We start from the raw sequence: 18478 nt of genomic DNA on the forward strand, positions 1-18478 counted from the left end.
TAGAAGACAGACTAGCTTGACCTCAGTTACTCCCAGAAGACAGTCACTATATGCTGTAATGCCAGTTTTCTTGGGCTCCCACGGATCACACACCTGACAGTTGAAATTACTATTTTGGATTTTGGGAATTGAAAGTAGAGGACAGTACAGTTGCTCATACCACAGTGCCCCAAAACATCTTGATGTCTGAGATATACCTTAATATAACCTACAGCAATAAATAAAATGATAATTTCTGGAAAATAAAACGTGATTTTCACAGTGGCAGCTCATGATATATCATTAAGGCTTCCACTACATGTGCTGATTTACAGGGACTAACAGGAGTGTTCCTGTGCATGTCTGTATACAGTTTGACTTTTGACCTTGAACGTGTATTCCATTTTCGCCTGCTCCAGACACACACACACCTAGAAGACCTGTATGTGACCAATGTTTCCATGCATGTCATAAACATTTAACTGGCAAAAGTCTACTCCACAATGTGTGGCTCATTTTTCTGATTGCAGCTGACAAACTTGAGTTAGTAATATTACACCATGAATAAAGAACAGAGAGAGCATCATGCAGGGTGGCCTTAAAAATGTGTTCCTGGAAGGAAGTGCATTCTGTGGCAATGCTACTTGTTGGAAATGACAGTTTGTGCATGGTATAGACAAGGCACCCAACTTACAATGGAGTTCTGAATTTTTAAACATTTCTGAGTTCAGTTAATCCAACATAATTTTGACGTAGCCAAAATATGTGAGAAAATAAAGGGCAAGATTTTCAGAAACTAAAGAGAGGAGAACTTGGCCACAGATGTATAAAGAGAATCAGTGCACAGACATACATACAGAAACAGCTAAATACTGGATAAAGGCAAACATTTACAATGTTTAGCAAGAGGAGTTACATAGAATAATCTAAAAAGTTCCAAAAAGGTGACCAAATTTTCAAAAATTTCTTTGAATAATGTTGCAGATCAGATGCTGACTTTGTCTAGCAGAAGATAGTTAGACATGCTTCTGTTGCGAACCATAGCAATAAGATGCATTTTCTTGCCAAATATGTATGAATAAGTGACCTAAGCTGCTTGTCTTTAATCAAAAGCAAAATTTGTGATTTTACAAGCCTATAGATGGCAGACAAGTCAAACTTTCAGATAGATATTAATATTTGATTGAACACCATTCAGTAAGTTTGTATCTTACAGATTCCTAAAGTAAATTTATGAAGGCATCAAGGTAACATGAGCTTCTTATAAGACATCCTCATGCAGAGGTCATGCGCATTTTGGATGGTGCAAATCCTGTCCTGCACTCCAGCCACACATCTGGACCTACTGGCACAATTCAGAGAGGAGCTGCAAAATATAGAGGCAGACACCATATGTTTCCATTAAAATTATGAGAAGTTTGTAATCTTAACACAGCTGGACATCTGTGATTGGTGGATCAAGCTCCTGTTGGATAATACACTGTTTATATGTTCCAATATGTGCAACTTGCTGCTCCACTGTACCTGTTTACTGGCATTTAAAAAATAGTGTTTTTCAGCATCACATTGACGTAATGCAATATCACCTGGAGGAAAAGAGAAGATAAATACGATACCTGGAAGAATATCTGTGGATCTGTGTGACCGTGTGTGTTTGTACATTTCATGTGCAGAAACAACTGAGAGCAGCCACTATAAAAGCTCTTGAAAATCTTTCCACTGATAAACATGTTAAAAGCAACCACACAATCAGATTAGAAAGGGAGAAAGGGAGACAGGGCAAAAGAGAAAAACAAGGTAAATTAACGCAAGAGAAAGGGGAACCTTGCCAGCAGTGCTGTGGTGGCCCCACAGTTATTTAGCAGAAAACTTGACACGCTCTCTCATCTGTCCTTGTCACATCCTCTGTTGTGCCACAATCTGTCACGTTGCCTCAAGGCCTATGGGTGTACCTGTCATTAGCTCCTACCTGCTCCTACCGTCAGTTGTCCAGAGAGGATGACACCTGTAGGAATTCAGAGGTGATGGGTGACCAGTCACCAGCAAGTGAGCTCAGACCCAAGACTATGCAAAGCCTCCTGTCCATGTCAGGAATGTAGCTAAATGATTTCATTTCCAGCATCATTTCCTCTCCAGTACCCTTAACTGCTACAGTAAAACACCCAGATGTATAAACAGTAAAATTGTAACTCATATTAGACAAAATTGACTAAGCAACAAAAAGTATTAATGATGTGACTGGAACTAATGAAACACTCCTACAGCTGCATTCTGAATGTCACGCCCCCAGGAACAAGCAGAGCGGCAACACCTACGGCTGATTGATGAGACCTGGTATAAAGGGAGCTCCATGACTGCACAACACCACGTATTCTTGCAAATGCCTCCTTGTATGGATTGTGCAGAATCAGCGTTACTCCTTCCCTTGTGCATGCTTCGTGTTCCGATCTCCTGGCTTCTAACCCTCAACTGTTCACTTGATTACTTTGAGTCTTGTACCTGTATAACGATATCTGAGCCTTGAACAACCCTTGTCTGTCCTAGAGAACCCATCCTGAAATAAAGCTAACCTGCACTTGGGTCCATCACCCTACATTCAGTCTCCAGCCCCTTCTTTATGACAAAAGAATCCGCCTTCCCCATGGACCCAGCGGAGTTGGAGCGGCCATGATCTGACCCTATGGCAGAATACTGCAGACGCTCCAAAAGCTGGTGCATAAGCTGCCAGTCTCCAGACCCGCCATGACACTCAAATCAGTCGCCGTGAGAGCTCCAGCGGCCGCTTCCACTGCATCCCCCGCATCATCAGAAATCACCCCATGTCTGCCAGCAATGTGCCCGGTTGGACACACCTGAAAGATATGATGGCTTGCCTGAGAAATGCCTGGGATTTATCTTGCAGTGTGAATTGGTGTTCGCGGGGTAGCCCCACGTTTATAGTTCAGATGCTAGTAAAATAACGTATTTTATTGCGCTCCTAACCGGACCTGTGCTGGATTGAGCTATGGCGGTCCGGCACAAGCGGGAGCCCACCACTTATGAGTACTTCCTTCAGCAGTTCCAGTCTGTGTTTGACCACCCGCTATCGGCGCACTCACCCAGGGACCGCCTGATGGTGATCCAGCAGGGGAATAGGACTGTGGCAGCCTACTCTCTAGAATTCCGGACCCTGGCAGAGAAGAGTGGCCAGAACTAGGCTGCCCTTTTAGCGTCCTTCCGCTGCGGGCTGCACCCTCAGATCCAGGCTGAATTGGAGTACCAAGGGGAGAACTGGACCCTGGATTGTTTTATTGAGAATGTAATCATGGTGGATACTCTCGCACAGGATCATTTGTCCCATCCCAGGTTACCCTCACTGGAGACGCCAATGCCCCCTGAGCCCTGGAACCGTTGCCGCTGGGACAGGGGCGTCTTTCTCATGAAGAGAGACAGTGCCAGCTCTGGGGCCAGCTGCGTCTGTCTTGTGGACGGTCGGGGCACTTCCGAGCAGACTGCCCCGAGAAACAACCTGCTTGCAAGCCCTGCTACGGAGCAGAGATGAGTGCCGCCCTCTGCACCGAGACACAGCTTATAGTAGCCTTAGAGGCATCCTAGGGTGCCTCTCAGGTACCGAATCGCACACTGGTAGATTCAAAGACTGCCAGCTGTTTTATGGACATGACCTTTGCCTAGTACCACAACATCTCAGTGCGCAAGTGCGAAATCGCATGCCGGATTAGTGTCCTGGACAGGCAGCTGCTGGGTACGGGAGTGGTGGAGAAACAGACAGTGCCATTGCGGGTCTGGGTCGGGGCGTGTCACACAGAGGACCCTGCGTTCTATGTGATCCATTCCCCGGAGACACCTGTGATTTGGGGTTCACATGGTTGGTGAAGCAGGACCTGGCCTTCTCCTGGAGCAGAGGGGAGTTAGTGGCCTGGGGACCACAGTGCACCACCACTTGCTTGACCCTACCCCTGTGGGGCCACCTCAGTGGAGAGCCCAGAAGCATCCTAGACTTTTGTCGTGCCAAGAGAGTACCAGGACTTAGCTGAGGTGTTCAGTAAGAGTAAGGCGGCTATCTTACCCCTGCACAAGCCCTGGGATTGTGCAATTGATCTGCTGCCGGGCGCGACTCCCCCTAGGAGCAGGAGCTACACTCTGTTGTTACCTGAGCAACAGGCCATTCAGGAGTATGTGAAAGAGACCTTGGCCTCCGGAATCATTAGACCGTCCACCTCCCCAGCAGCCGCCGGATTCTTTTTTATTACAAAAAAGGACAGAGGGCTGTGGCCATGTATTGACTATCGAGGGCTGAACGCGGTCACAGTGAAATACTCTCACCTCTTGCCACTCATCACTGCTGCATCAGGACAGGTCCACGGGGCTTGATTGTTTACCAAGCTAGATCTGCGCAGCGCCTACAACCTCATAAGACTGTGTTTAGCACCTCCTTAGGGCATTATGAATACCTGGTCATGCTGTTCGGCCTAGCCAATGCGCCATCCATGTTCCAGGCTTTTGTTAATCATGTTTTGGGGGACCTAGTAAAGAAGGGAGTTCTTATGTACCTGGATGACATCCTCATCTACTCCCAGATGATGGACCAGCATGTCCACCTAGTGAGGCAGGTTTTACGGAGGTTGTTAGACAACCGGTTGTATGTCAAGGGAGAGAAGTGTGTGTTCCATCAGAAACAGGGCTCCTTCCTCGGGTTTGTGCTGAAGGCCGATGGCGTGGCCATGGACCCAAACAAGGTCCAGGCAGTGCTGGACTGGCCCTGACCTACGACAGTAAAAGGCCTTGCAAAGCTTCTTGGGTTTCGCAAACTTTTACCGTAGGTTCATCAAGAGCTTCAGCTCGGTGGCAGCTCCGCTGACAGCACTGCTGCGGAGAAAGGGAATGAAGCTGGCATGGACCAAGAAGGCCCAGACAGCATTCCAGACCCTCAAGGAGAGGTTCACTATGGCACTGATCCTGCAACACCCAGATCCATCTCTCCCATTCGTGGTGGAGGTGGATGCCTCGGAGGTAGGGGTCGGTGCTATCCTCTCACAGCAACAGGGTAATCCCCCAAAACTCAACCCCGTGCATACTTTTCGAGGAAGCTGACTTTAGCCGAGCACAACTACGACATTGGGGACCGGGAACTGTTATTAAATTAGCACTGGAGGAATGGCGACATTAGCTGGAGGGCGCTGCACACCCGTTCCTTGTGCTGACAGACCACAGGAATCTTAAGTACCTGCAAAAGGCATGGCGGCTGAACCCCCGGCAGGCACGCTGAGCCTTGTTTTTTACCTGATTTTGGTTCACAGTGACTTACAGGCTGGGATCCAAGAACATTACCTTCAAGCGCCCGGATTGTGTCAAGGATTTGGGTGTCCTGCTGGATGAAAAGCTGTCATTTGTATCGCATGTAAATGCTTTGACTAAGTCATGCTTCCTTCAATTAAGAAGCATAGCTAAAATGCGGAGATTCCTTTGTAGACAGGATTCTGAGAAACTGGTTCATGCTTTTGTTTCCAGCAGGCTGGATTACTGTAATGCTTTATTGTTGGTTTGTCCCTACCAGACTGTATCCAGGCTACAGTTGGTGCAAAATGCTGCTGCGAGAATTGTTACTAGAACTAGGAAGTACGACCATATAACACCAGTACTTAAATCCTTGCATTGGCTCCCAGTCTCTTATAGAGTTGATTATAAAATCCTACTTTTGACCTATAAGGCAATACATGGCATTGCTCCGGTTTATCTTTGTGAGATGATTAATTTTTATATCCCAGGACGATATCTCCGTTCATTAGATGCAGGTTACCTTAAAGTACCTGTGATCAATAAGACCTCAGTAGGAGGTCTCGCCTTTAGTTATAGAGCACCTAAACTGTGGAATACTCTACCAGTTACTGTCAGAAATGTCCCGTCTGTTTCTGTTTTCAAATCCTGACTAAAGACTTACATGTTCACTCAGGCATTCCACCTCGAAATGTAATTCGACCTGCCTTGGTTGTTTATTTTATCACCTTTACAAAAATGCATTTTAAATTTATAGCAATGTATTTAAGTAACAAATTACTAACTATCCTATCTTCTCATTGAGCACTACCTCGCTACATAAGACCTGAGGAGGCCAGCCAGTGGTGACAGACAAATCCCGTGCTGAAAGAGGTCCATGATGTCCATCTGCCATGACGATCGAGACATTCCATGCCAAGCTGGGGATCCAAGATGCCATTTACCAACATTATAATTACTTGTTAAACACTGGCTTACAAATTGTTACTTTCTAGAATGCCCAGGAGGGGTGGGCAACCACTGGCCCGTGGACCCCCAGAGGTTTTTTCTCCTTCAACCTTCAGTTGGGAGTTTTTGTTCCTTTCCCTGGTGGCCAGTAGGTATACTTATAGCTCTATAATAAGTTCTTCATTATGGTAGCCATTAGTTGACTGTCTTCTTTGTTTGTATCAATTTTTTCTTGCTGTATCCCTGTGTTAAAGCGCTCTGTGTCATTGTGTGAGAAGAGCGCTGTATAAAAAATAATAATAATAATAATAACATCAAAGCAGATGCCCTGTTCCGAGTACATGGCCAGGAACCAGAGAGGGCTCTGGTAAGATGGCAGTTCCAGCAAGAGCTGCAGGCGGCCCTGAAGTCCCTGCTATCGACACCTGGTACCGGGACAGTGAGGAAACATGGAGGTCAGTGGCCGCACAGCTCCGCCATAGCAAATGCTGGTACAAGCAACAGGCCGACCGCCATTGGCACCCCATTACCTTCTGTCCCGGCCAGTGGGTCTGGTTGTCAATCAAGGACCTGAAGCTGTGTCTCCCGTCCCGGAAACTCAGTCCCCGGTACATAGGTCCCTATTGGATCATCCGCTAGGTCACTCCCATCACATATCACCTGCATTTGCCTTCATCCCTCCAAGTCCATCCTTTCTTCCATGTCTCCCTCCTCAAACTATATACAGTGTCTCACCTCCAGGCCCCAAGATCTGCAGCGCCACGTCCATTAATACAGGTTGATGGAACTCTGGCATACCAGGCTAAAGAGTGCCTGGACTCCCGAAGGCATTGCGGTCGCTTGCAGTATTTGGTGGACTGGGAGGGGTATGGCCCAAAGGAGTGTAGCTGGGTACCAGCAAAGGACATCCTGGATCAGGATCTAATCTCTTCTTTTCACAGAGACCACCCGAATCGTCCGGGGCCCTGACCCCAGGAGCGTCTAGCCCAGCCTCAGCAGGTGGCAGAAGGCGCCCATAGGTGGGGGGGCTTTTGGGGGGGTACTGTCACACCCCCAGGAACAAGCAGAGCGGCAACACCTGCTGATTGATGAAACCTGGTGTAAAGGGAGCTCTGTGACCCCACAACACCACAGATTCTTGCAAACGCCTCCTTGTATGGATTGTGCAGAATCAGCGTTGCTCCTTGCCTTGTGCATGCTTTACATTTACATTTACATTTATTAATTTAGCAGACGCTTTTGTCCAAAGCGACGTACATCTCAGCAAAAGTACAATTTATGCATTACATTGAGAGAAGGAGACATAGGTGCAGACATGAAAGTCTCAAGCAAATCTAATTCGTTCCCTACCACTTGCTGCATCGAGGTTCATCGTTCAAGTAGGTGCATAAGACACAGGATAGACAAATCCCGATACCCACAACAATTTTTTTTTAAATTTATTTTTTTTCTTAAATATTTTAAGATACACAAATGAGCAGGACAATATCAGAGTAATGGCTAAATAAAGGTTGTACCTGGGGATGCTTCTGGAGTTACGATCCATGAACAGTTACACCACAGATGAGCTTTGTGTTCTGATCTCCTGGCTTCTGACCCTCACCTGTTCACCTGAATACTCTGAGTCTTGCTTTGCCTGTATAATGACATCTGAGCCTTGAACGACCCTTGCCTGTCCCTGACCACTGTTTTCGTTTGGTCTAGAGAACCCGTCCTGAAATAAAGCCGACCCGCACTTGGGTCTATCACCTTACCTTCAGTCTCCAGCCTCTTCTTTATGACACTGAAAGCTTGCATTCTCTGAGCACCCCACCCCCAAGTGCCACCACTGGCACCGTTATCGTTATTACATAAAGTATGAGCCCACAATGCATCCAACGCCTTTCAATATATGTATGCCAGTCTTTCTATGCCATATGAAAAAAGGATTTTCCTTCCGGTCTTAAAGACTGAATTTTTGTATTATTCTGACATTGTTTCACACTGCAAGAATTTCCTCTTGAATAATGTAATTATGTATTTAAATGCTAGAGAAGACACATCAGTAAAAATAATACTACTAGATGGGTCAGTTAAGACAGAGCAACGAAGAAGCGAATGAAAACATGAATAGACATCATCTATTACTGGCATGTGTTTCAAAGCTAGGAGGTGTGGTGGTACAGTGGGTTGGACCGGGTCCTGCTCTGTAGTGGGTCTGGGGTTCGAGTCCTGCTTGGGGTGCCTTGTGGCAGACTGGTATCCCATCCTGGGTGTGTCCATTTTGGCCTTCTGCCCTGTGTTGCTGGGTAGGCTCCAGTTCCCTGCAACCCTGTATGGGACGAGTGGTTCTGAAAATATGTGCGTGTGTGTGTTTCAAAGCTCTCATCTGGGTCTGCCAGGTTCTGTAGCCTATGTGGTATGATCAAACATACATACTCATTCACATTTTTGACCCTATGTATGTGACACTGTGGATCAAGTTATGTGTAAGCCCCTTCTTTCTTTTCAAAATCAGACAATTATGTTTATTCCTTTGACCTCTGGGCTGGAGAGGGGTGGTTTAAGTTACTTGTGCATTGAATTCACTCAAAGTCACTCAGTTGAAAACCACTATTTAGCTTAGCAAACTCCCCCAAGTCAGAGTCAGTAGTTTTATCTGGTTTCTGGTGGTAGGTCAGTGACTTCTATCAGTGTGTACTGCTATTGGCCACACCTGGTACTTATCTTGTCTATTGATCATCTAGGAGGTGAGGCAAGATTTGACATTCAATGTGCCATATTGTACAAATGTCCAAATACGAATAGAAAGGGCTGTGAAGGTGTTTCTCCCTTGCCTGGTTAGCTCTTAATTAAAGCTACAGTAACTAAAAATTTACACTTCCTCTGAAGTGAACATTTTCACCATTAACTCCTGGACCTCTTGGTACAGAAAATCCACACAGCATCTCAGGCACAAGAAACACAGTGGTCTCAGCCTCCGGTTGGATGCAGTGAGTGTTCAGGAGAAGTCTCCTGGCTGAATCCACTAATAGGTAGACAGCACTGACCATAAATCAATTCTCCTGCAGAAAGGCTTGGGAAGAAAAGCAGTAAAACATGAAGCAAAAATGTAGTACCTTGACTACTTAATGATTTAACATCTTCCTACAGCACCTGCTCTTCCAACACTGTTGTGGTGTTAAAGGCATTGATTAAACAATTTATTCAGCAGATATTGTTGATTTTTGGAAGAGAAACAACTCATCCTCTCATACTTACCTAAACATTTTTAAGTAAAGGTTGTTTGGAGACCTTGCAGGAGCTGCAAAATACAGAGGCAGACACCATCAGTCCACTATTTTTCATCTTGCAGGGGGGGGGGGCTCTGTCATTTTTTAGCTCAGTGCTCTACTGCCTCCTATAGGCCAAGTGGATGGAAATTATCAAAGTATTGTGACTTTACTGTGACTTACCGTGTTTTATTTATTTCACCTCCCCAGACAGTGCCTCAGCCAAACTCTATAATGAAGAGGGAAAAGGAGAGTGAATTAGTTAATTGGGAAATAATATACATTATTCTTAAATTTGGGGAATGGTGCAAAACCATGTCTCCGATCTCTTCCAACGTCAGTGTAATGCAGGGTACCCTCTCTGTACTAGAATTGTCAACACATGAAAGGCAGGAACCAGAAGACGAAACAGGAACATGTGATGAGGAATGGCCACAGGCACTTTGCAGATCATCCTAGGATTGCCAAGACAACATCAAAAAATGAGCTGGTTTTCTGTACTGTTCATCATCCTTGTTCTAACTTCAGCCAGCGTTATGTAAGATTACATGTGTTGGACTATGGTATAATCTGAGCACTATAACACCTCCCTGAGCTTGAATATCCTCCAGAGTGGTGTGGACTATGAGTCAGAGTGCAACAATGCTTAGGGCAAACAAAAAGAAACACATGTTTCAACATTGCCAACATCTGTATGTCAGACTGGAAAAATGACTGTCCCCCCACTGCAGGAAGCTTAGAAAGAATGAACAAAAGTAAAAAAATACACAAAAATCGTCAGTTCCTGCTCTAATTTAGCTTGTAAATTTCATTCTCTAGCCAAGCGCATTAAAGGCCACCTGAAATATGATTTATTTCACCGAAAGCAAGAAACCTTGGAGAAGTAAGCCCTGGAGGGTCAGTTACATTCCTCTAACCAGACTATCCCTCTAAATGGCCTCCATAAGCCTGGAAACACTGTACGATGGAAATAAGGGAAGCCCAGCCAAGGAAAATGATGACAGCAACACAATGCAGTGTGAAGGAAGCAGTGGCCATTGTACAAGCAGGGTGTGGTTTGACTCCAGCAGGGAGGCTGCAGGGTCGAGGGAAGACTGAGCACAGAGAGTATCTTGAGGGGAGGTGATCCAACCACTTCTGGGCTTCTTTGTTGCCCCCTTCTCCTTCAGCTCCAACACTTAATTTAAGCAGGGCCTTATTATATCTACCAAAACTATTGATTCTACTGACTTCTTAAGAAATGTGATCCATCAACAACAGTAGATGGTTTTCCCCAGCCTACAATCATTTGTATAATCAGTACCTTGAATATGCAGAAATACTGCTAGACTCACCACAGCCCCGAGTAACAGCATTACCAGTTTTGATCTGGTCAGGATGGAGATCCACTTTTAAATGTAAATTATATATACAAAACAGCTAAACAGTGACTTGCTATGGTTATTACTGCAAAAATATATAATTATAATGTTCCTCTAGTCCTATATACATGCAGCGCTTTAATTCATTATAATTATTAAACATTATTAATGATGACCATATATAGTTCATCATCCTTCAGTATAATTAGTGATTGCCCTCATGTCAAAGGACCATTTTTAACATCTAATGATGCCACCAGCAGGCGCTGGAATTCAGTTTCAGGCAACGCCTTTGCCCAGAGGTTTGAAAGCACAGAAAAGGTCCTTCAGTGATGTTGGAGATGAGACAGACAAAGGCCCAGACATCCTGTTGCATTCTGTTACATTTTAGGCAGACGAGAAGCCCACAGCCAACGGGCTTCCCTGACTCAGTCTCCAGGAATGACACGTGTTCCAAAGCTCACCCCAGACCAAAGTATGACGCAGTCTAATCACCATAAGGTTGAGACTGTGGCTCAGCTCATGCTGAGCACAGGAGCTGCTCCATGAGTTTTGCCCAGATGGACCAGGCTGGCAACTGGAAAATGGACCAGAAGGGCTGCAATTCAAAGGTCCCCCACAGTGGCCTCTCACTACTCTGATAGTCAGATGAGCCATATTTTTGTTTCTTGGATCTCCCTCACCTAATCCGAGCCTGCAACAAACGAGAGGGACCTAAGTATATAACTTCTGCAGATACATCTTTAGTTAATCTTTTAAGAAATCGAACTCTCACATGCAGGCAGGGCTATTTCCAGCAACCTGGAGATATGCCTTCCAGCTGAAATTTTATGACAGCTTTTGCTCTGAAATGAAAAGGATGCTGTGGATACAAACTCATGGTGAAGTCCTGATAACAAAGGGACAGATTCAAGGTTCTGAAATGAAAGAGTTTCCACTGATTCCTCTATCACCAAATCAAACTTACAGAGTACTGTATATAGTACAAGATCCATATGTTTTCGTACAGTATGCATAGTGTAATGTACATATTTACACACATATACATTTTTGTACATAGTTTAGGGTCCATTCTATACACATATATGTAAACATTTGTATACACACATACTGTTCACTGTATATACAAACAAATGTGTGTGTGACTTTTAATTCCAATGTCACTTCTTACGGTCACTGGAATTAAAATAAAATTAAAAAAAAACATATTACAGAGTGCTTAAACAGGGGTTTTTGATTTCTTTTTCCCATGGATCAGAATGGATTACCAGCCCACCAAAGGTGTCTGGTTCCACACGCTGTCCAACTCGACAGGTAAAAATTTCTCTATTCATCATTTCCAATGATAAAAATCTTTATTCAATAAATAAATAAATCCTAAAAACTGTCATGCCAATAATAAAATCTAAAATAAAACAATAAAAATCAATAAGACCAACTAATATAAGGACTGCATGACAGAACCTTTAAAATGCTAAAAAACATACCCCAAGTCTTAAAACCATAAATAACGAAAAGGAACTTTCCCAGTAACTTCACTGCTCAAGAGGGGCAGTCGCTGTAGTGTTCTTGGGGTTTCAAGACGCTTCATATTTAAGCTCCGACACAGACATTTCTTTAATACTGCTTCATTATGTGGGCGCCACCATGTTAGTTTCATTATACCAGAACGAGGCAATATGAAAGAAGAACCTCCCACTAGACCCCCTCATTATACAACGAAAATAAATATCACATTAAACAAGGTTACTTACAAACTTTGAAAAGATCTTTCAATTGGAATATACAACTGCAAGGTCTATCAATAATATCCCTCAACATAACGATGCTTCCACAAAAAGTACGTACAAACTTACTCTCCCCCCAGGTTACACTGGTAAATGAAAAGTGTGAAAATAAATTAATATACATAACATAAGACAGCAAGAGTTCGTGCCCTTTTATGTCTTCACATTGGAACAGAAGTATTCTAAGAAATTGTTAGTGAAGTTACCTAGGGGCAGACTGCCTTACCCGTGTTGACATGTGTTCTTTTCCTTTATTGATATCTTGCTGGTTTCTTAACGGTACGGCCAGATCATGTACAGATAACATCAGGGTGATTTCCCACCTCAGTTTCGGTAACCGGGCACTCTTGCATGGTATCATCAGTGATCTGGGGTGTGTCGCTTTGCAATGTGGTTGAACTTAGTGGTGGATGTGCTTCTCTCAAGTGTCTCCTATTTCTCCTTATGGAAGCGCCGCTGGAAGTCTCAACAACATATGACCTTGGCTCTGGGCATTGAGTTATGACTTTTCCAGGAGTCCAGGTTTTTGTAGAATTGTCCAGGACCCGCACTCCTTGCCCTTGGTACAGTGATGGAAGTGGACCTTTCCTGGCATGGGCATCATACTGGTGCTTCATCATCATTTCTTTGCATGAGTCTGTGTTTGACATTGTCATCCGCGTCTCCTTTTCGTGATGGCAGAAGGGTGGCAATAGTTCTGCCAAACAGCATTTCTGCATGGGACGGGAGTTTATTGTCAACTGGGGTGGTGCGAATGTTGAGAAGAGCCTGTGATATGCTTTCTCTGGCTTTTACGCACTTTTTAATGCATGATTTCACGGTTCGGACTTGGAGCTCGATAAAACCATTGGATTGGGGATAGTGGGGAGACGACATTGTGTGTGTTATACCCCATTCTTTGCAGAAGTTAGTGAATTCTGTTGTTGAGTATTGTGGGCCATTCTCAGATCTTAAGGGAGTGTAGTGGCACAGTGGGTTGGACCGGGTCCTGCTCTCCAGTGGGTCTGGGGTTTGAGTCCCACTTGGAGTGCCTTGTGATGGACTGGCGTCCTGTCCTGGGTGTGCCCCCTCCCCCTCTGGCCCTACACCCTGTGTTGCCGGATAGGCTCTGGTTCCCCGTGACCCCGTATGGGACAAGCGGTTCAGAAAGTGTGTGTGTGTGTGTGTGTGTGTGTGTGTGTGTGTCAGATCTTATTTGGTCAGGTCTTCCGAGCATGCCACATAATTCTTTGAAAACATCCGTGACAGACTTGGATGTCACTGGACTTTGTAGTTCCTTTACGAATGGATACTTTGAGTAATAATCCGCAATGATGATGAACTGCCTTCCTTTAATCTCAAAAAGGTCCTTTCCAATAGTCTGCCATGCCTTCAGTGGCACCTCGTTCTCGATCATTGGCTCTTTTCTGTTTTGGTCTTGAGCCTCTTGACAGAATCGGCATGCCTTTACAGTCCTCTCGATATCCTTGCTCATGTTCGGCCAGTAGATAGAATCCCTTGCAAGCAGCCTTGTCTTCTCGATACCAAGATGGCTGCTGTGAAGCTGTGTAAGGATGTCATGCCTCATTCTTTCTGGAATGATGACTTGCTTTCCTTTAAAGACAATGCCATTATCGATGCTGATTGTGTCTCAATATGGCCGAAATATTCTCAGATCACTGGGTAGCTCTGTGAGTTTCTCAGGCCATCCCTGGTACACCACCTCAGCAAGTGCATTGAGGGCAGGGCACTGTCAAGTCTTGACCTTCAGCTCATTTTGTTTCTCGAGGCTGAAGTTTATGAGGTCAAAAGTGATTGTGTGGACGGTTGGTTCCATCTCCACAGCGGTGTTGTCCTCTGGGTTTGGCAGTCGTGATAGCGTGTCGGTCAGAACCATCTGATGCCCTGGCTTACATGTGACGGTGAAGTCATATCCTTGGATTTGGAGGAGCATGCGCTGCGGTCGTGGTGGGGCTGTTATTATTGGTTTCTTGCAGATCATCTCCAAGGGCTTATGATCTGTGTTGATATAGAAATGCTGGCCATATAGGTAAGTATGGAACCTCTCTATTCCATGCACAAGCGCAAGCATTTCCTGTTCGATGTTGCTATAATTTGCTTGAGTAGGAGTTAGAGTCTTTGACGCGAATGCCACTGGGTGCCCATTTTGTAAGAGTGCCGCACCCAGCCTTTTCAGCGAGGCGTCAACTTCAAGTGTTACTGAAGCCGTGGTGTCAAAGTATGCCATACTAGAATGCTCTGATATTGCATCTTTGAGCATATCGTAGGCTCGTTGGTGATCTTCTGACCAGTTGTATGGCGTTTCCTTTTTCAGTAACTCCTTAGTAGTAGTAACATCCTCGCACACCAGTAGCATTTTCTGCTTGAATAACTTAAACGCTTCTGTGAGATCAGCAGCATCCCACTGCATAACTGGATATCTCGACGTCATTTGCACGGGTGATTACTGCTGAGCGGCGACCGCATTATGAAGCGATTTCGGCTTGAATGCACCTACGCTACGGCGGCGGTGCACTTGCTGCCACGCAGTGAATTTCAATACGGGAAAAAAAATGCCGTACTCACAGCCTACAGCTGGTACCTCTGCTGGGACTGTATGTTTCGTGGTCCTTTCTATCACCGCTGCCACCATGTAGTGTTCTTGGGGTTTCAAGACGCTTCATATATAAACTGCGACACAGACATTTCTTTAATACTGCTTTATTACTCGGGCGCCACCATGTTAGTTTTTTTATTATACCAGAACGAGGCAATATGAAAGCAGAACCTCCCACTACAGTCCCCTGGCCTGTTCCCAGGGTGTTACCATACTTACACCTTACTTACTGTTTTTGGGTGTTTTGCTTTTCACAATAAGTCTCTCCTATTAACATTTTAATGGAATAGGTGAATGCTACAAATACATATACAAAAAAAATTAACAAGCACCCACACAACAAATTAACCTACACTACACTAAAGATAAAATAAAGTGAACAAATGACAATAAATAAATAAATTAATACGAACACACCACATACGTAGTCATTTACAAGAGACTGCTTAAAGTGCAATAAGTGCTCTAAATTATAAAAATGTGCAATTAAATAAAGTGCGCTATAAAGGATTAAAAACACTACACCTAATATAAAACACATAAAACACTACAAAACTTACATTCACCAAAAATAGGGATTGCAATAGTTTGTAAGTGCAAAAGGACGTGTGTTATTTACTCAAGGATGGGGATCTGCCACAAACCTGCGGGGTTACAGCCAAAAGAGGTCCTTCCACTTCTCTGTGCCTTTTAAGTAACCCCATTGCGTGACATCTTTCTCCATCCTAAACGTTAGGTCGGCCTGGGTTTTATGATACACATGCTGGATGCCCAAGTTTACCCCTGTCTTGACCAGCTGAGTTCTTGTGTTCCAAAGTATTTTCTTGGCTACGCTGATCACCAGCCATGTCCGGGCGGCTGCTGCCTTTTGAGTGCCAGGGTTCCATCCCCTCAAGACTTTGTCGTACATCAAAACCATCTGCAGATCGATCTTTCTGCACAGGCGAGTCACCAAACGCCAGACCTCTCACACCTGTCCTCAGTCTCAAAAGGCATGTGTGAGAGTTTCACTCTTGCCACACTGGAGTCACAGGCAGATTCGGTGGCTGGTCAATTTGTGCTTGTACAGGACTACTTTGACCGACAACTTACTTTGTAGACAATGCTAGTTCAAGTCTTGCAGATGATGGTCGAGCTCCTTTGGCTGAATCCTGGCCCACATGCCCTCCTCGAGCCCCAGAAGAACTTAAGTTCCTCTCCTCTCGACCATGGCCTTATACAAGGCCCTGTGCTTAAGGAGGGTCCCGGAAGGTACATGACCTCCCTCCTCACATACTTATACCTGCCCCCCCGCCAGATGAGGTTGAAAATGTCTTTTGTAAGGCAGCAGAAATTTTTGATGTGCTGAGAGAGAGAACACTTGAGGAAGGGGAAGGGAAGGTTTGGGAAGATCTCAGTCATTCAGACAGGAAGCAGTAAGGCTTCCTGTAATGGCTGGAAACAGAGGGACCATGGGAGACTAGAGATTAAGCAAATGTGAAAACAGATTCATCATCCAGTGAAAATGATTCTGAATAAAGCTACTATCCAAAAAGGAGGAATGTGCAGAGTTCCCACAGGGTGATAGAGACTAATCCTCTCAATATGCTGGCTGGAGTACTCCACTGTAAAGATCTAAATGTACTGTCATTGCATGTCTTTACCTTCAGAACACCTAAAAGTGAGGAAATTACTGCAAAACAGTTATTTAACTTTGGTGCTCACAGCATCACTCCATTATACAGGAATACCTTTTATCAGAACAAAATTTTGCCAGTAGGTGGTGTAGTGGTTTGAGCTCCTGCTGTAGACTTGGATGATCCAGGTCCAAATTTGACCTCTTGTATGCTTGATCAAAGTACTAATCCTAAATTACTAGTTAAAAATCTCCCAGTTGTATAAATGCATAAATAAGAAGTTAATTATAAAAAATGTATGAAGAATACATGTAAATATATCACAAATGGAATCATGTAAAAAAATGAATTCAGTTTCATTTCAGGCTAAGGAATTTTCTCAAAGGTACTGCAAGAGGGCCCTATATAGAACTTGAACCGACAGCTTTCGGGTTTCTGTGCTTTATTTTTAATTACTGTACAATGTGCTGAAAGCAAAACAGTGTAATGACTCGCGCTACCGAGAAATTGGGCGGGAAACGGCTCTATTGTAAATAGTTGGATTCTGGGTAAATTGTAAATAAAGTATTCAACCACTGGGGGGAATTCCGAGAAGTGTGAAGGGGTGGCTGTGTTTATTATATACTAATAAAAAAAAGCCTGGGAGAAAGCCTGGGGGTGCTAAGCAGGTTGGGAAGGCTGGCTCGATGAACAGGTCCTTAAGGAAACAAGGTCCTTGGATCGAGAACATTATTTCTCTCTGTTGTAAATACACGTTTGCAATGAATGCTGCCTGTGTGACCTTCTTTGCCTCATCCAAACCCAGAGTACCGTGTGCCACACTGGTGTCAGAAGTGGGATGCGGCAGGAAAATGAGAGGCTAGATTTGGGAACTGTGGAACACCAAAAAGGAGGAAGAGGAAATGGTCGCGAGGAGAGAAGTCAGCAGGATGACGGAACAGTGTCTGGCAAAAAAAGCACCTGTAACAATAGGGGTTGAGATGAAGGAGCTGTTGTGGAGCACAGGTGTCCAGCGGGACTCCAAGAAAGTGTGCGCTCTGACGAATATGGCGTAGAAGAACTGCAAGGTGCTGCTGAAGAGGGGCGAGCAGGTTCAGTGGGTCTCCCTACACCCAGGATAAAAGCAGGAAGTGGAGGCAGTGAACCAGTGCCAAGTGCAGGTCCTGGGGAAAGTTCCCCCACAGAGAGTGACGTTTTCCCGAAGAAGTTGGACAATGTGCTGGATGACATGGAACAGCATACCTAGACGACGGACAGGCAGGGCTATGTAGCTGAAGTGAGTGAATCTTTGAACGCGAATTTGCTCATGGGTGAAGATATCGCCCCTTTTATGGAGAAAGCGCCCAGCCTGCCTGAAGCCCCGACAAGCTTTCTAAAGAAAAGGCGGCGCGGCAGAGCAAATGCTACAAAAGAAGGAGGGCTGTGCAAACATAGGCAGTCAGTTTCACAAGCGTTGTGGTGGACTTTGCGTGTGGCGAGCCCACAGAGGCGTCAGCAGCATGCAGGGCGGCCTGCCTGGGTCCTTCGCCAAAAGGTGGCTGAGTGGTGAGAGGTGCGGTGAGATGACCAGGGGTGCAAGAGGGGTGTTCGTCCCTGACGATGGAGCTGGGACAGCGGGAGCGGCTACGAAGAGTCAACCCAACGGTCCCATGAAAGCTAGTCAGCT

At 45.0% G+C, this 18478-nt stretch overlaps 1 protein-coding gene across 2 annotated transcripts in view; it reads right to left on the minus strand.

Annotated features, from left to right (window-relative positions):
• Positions 1 to 9652, minus strand: part of LOC108938328 (uncharacterized) — a 29012-nt gene extending 19360 nt beyond the window's left edge. The window contains exons 1-2 of one of the 2 annotated variants that reach the window (XM_018758827.2): positions 9636 to 9652; positions 9442 to 9484 (exon numbers count right to left, since the gene is read on the minus strand). The gene's annotated coding sequence lies outside the window, so the exon portion shown is untranslated. Of the gene's footprint in view, positions 1 to 9441; positions 9485 to 9635 lie in introns of those variants that run through there. The other variant, XM_018758826.2, reaches the window with a different exon arrangement.
• Positions 9653 to 18478: the final 8826 nt, after the last annotated feature.

Source organism: Scleropages formosus, chromosome 10, assembly GCF_900964775.1.
Source record: "Scleropages formosus chromosome 10, fSclFor1.1, whole genome shotgun sequence".
NCBI lineage: Eukaryota > Metazoa > Chordata > Actinopteri > Osteoglossiformes > Osteoglossidae > Scleropages > Scleropages formosus.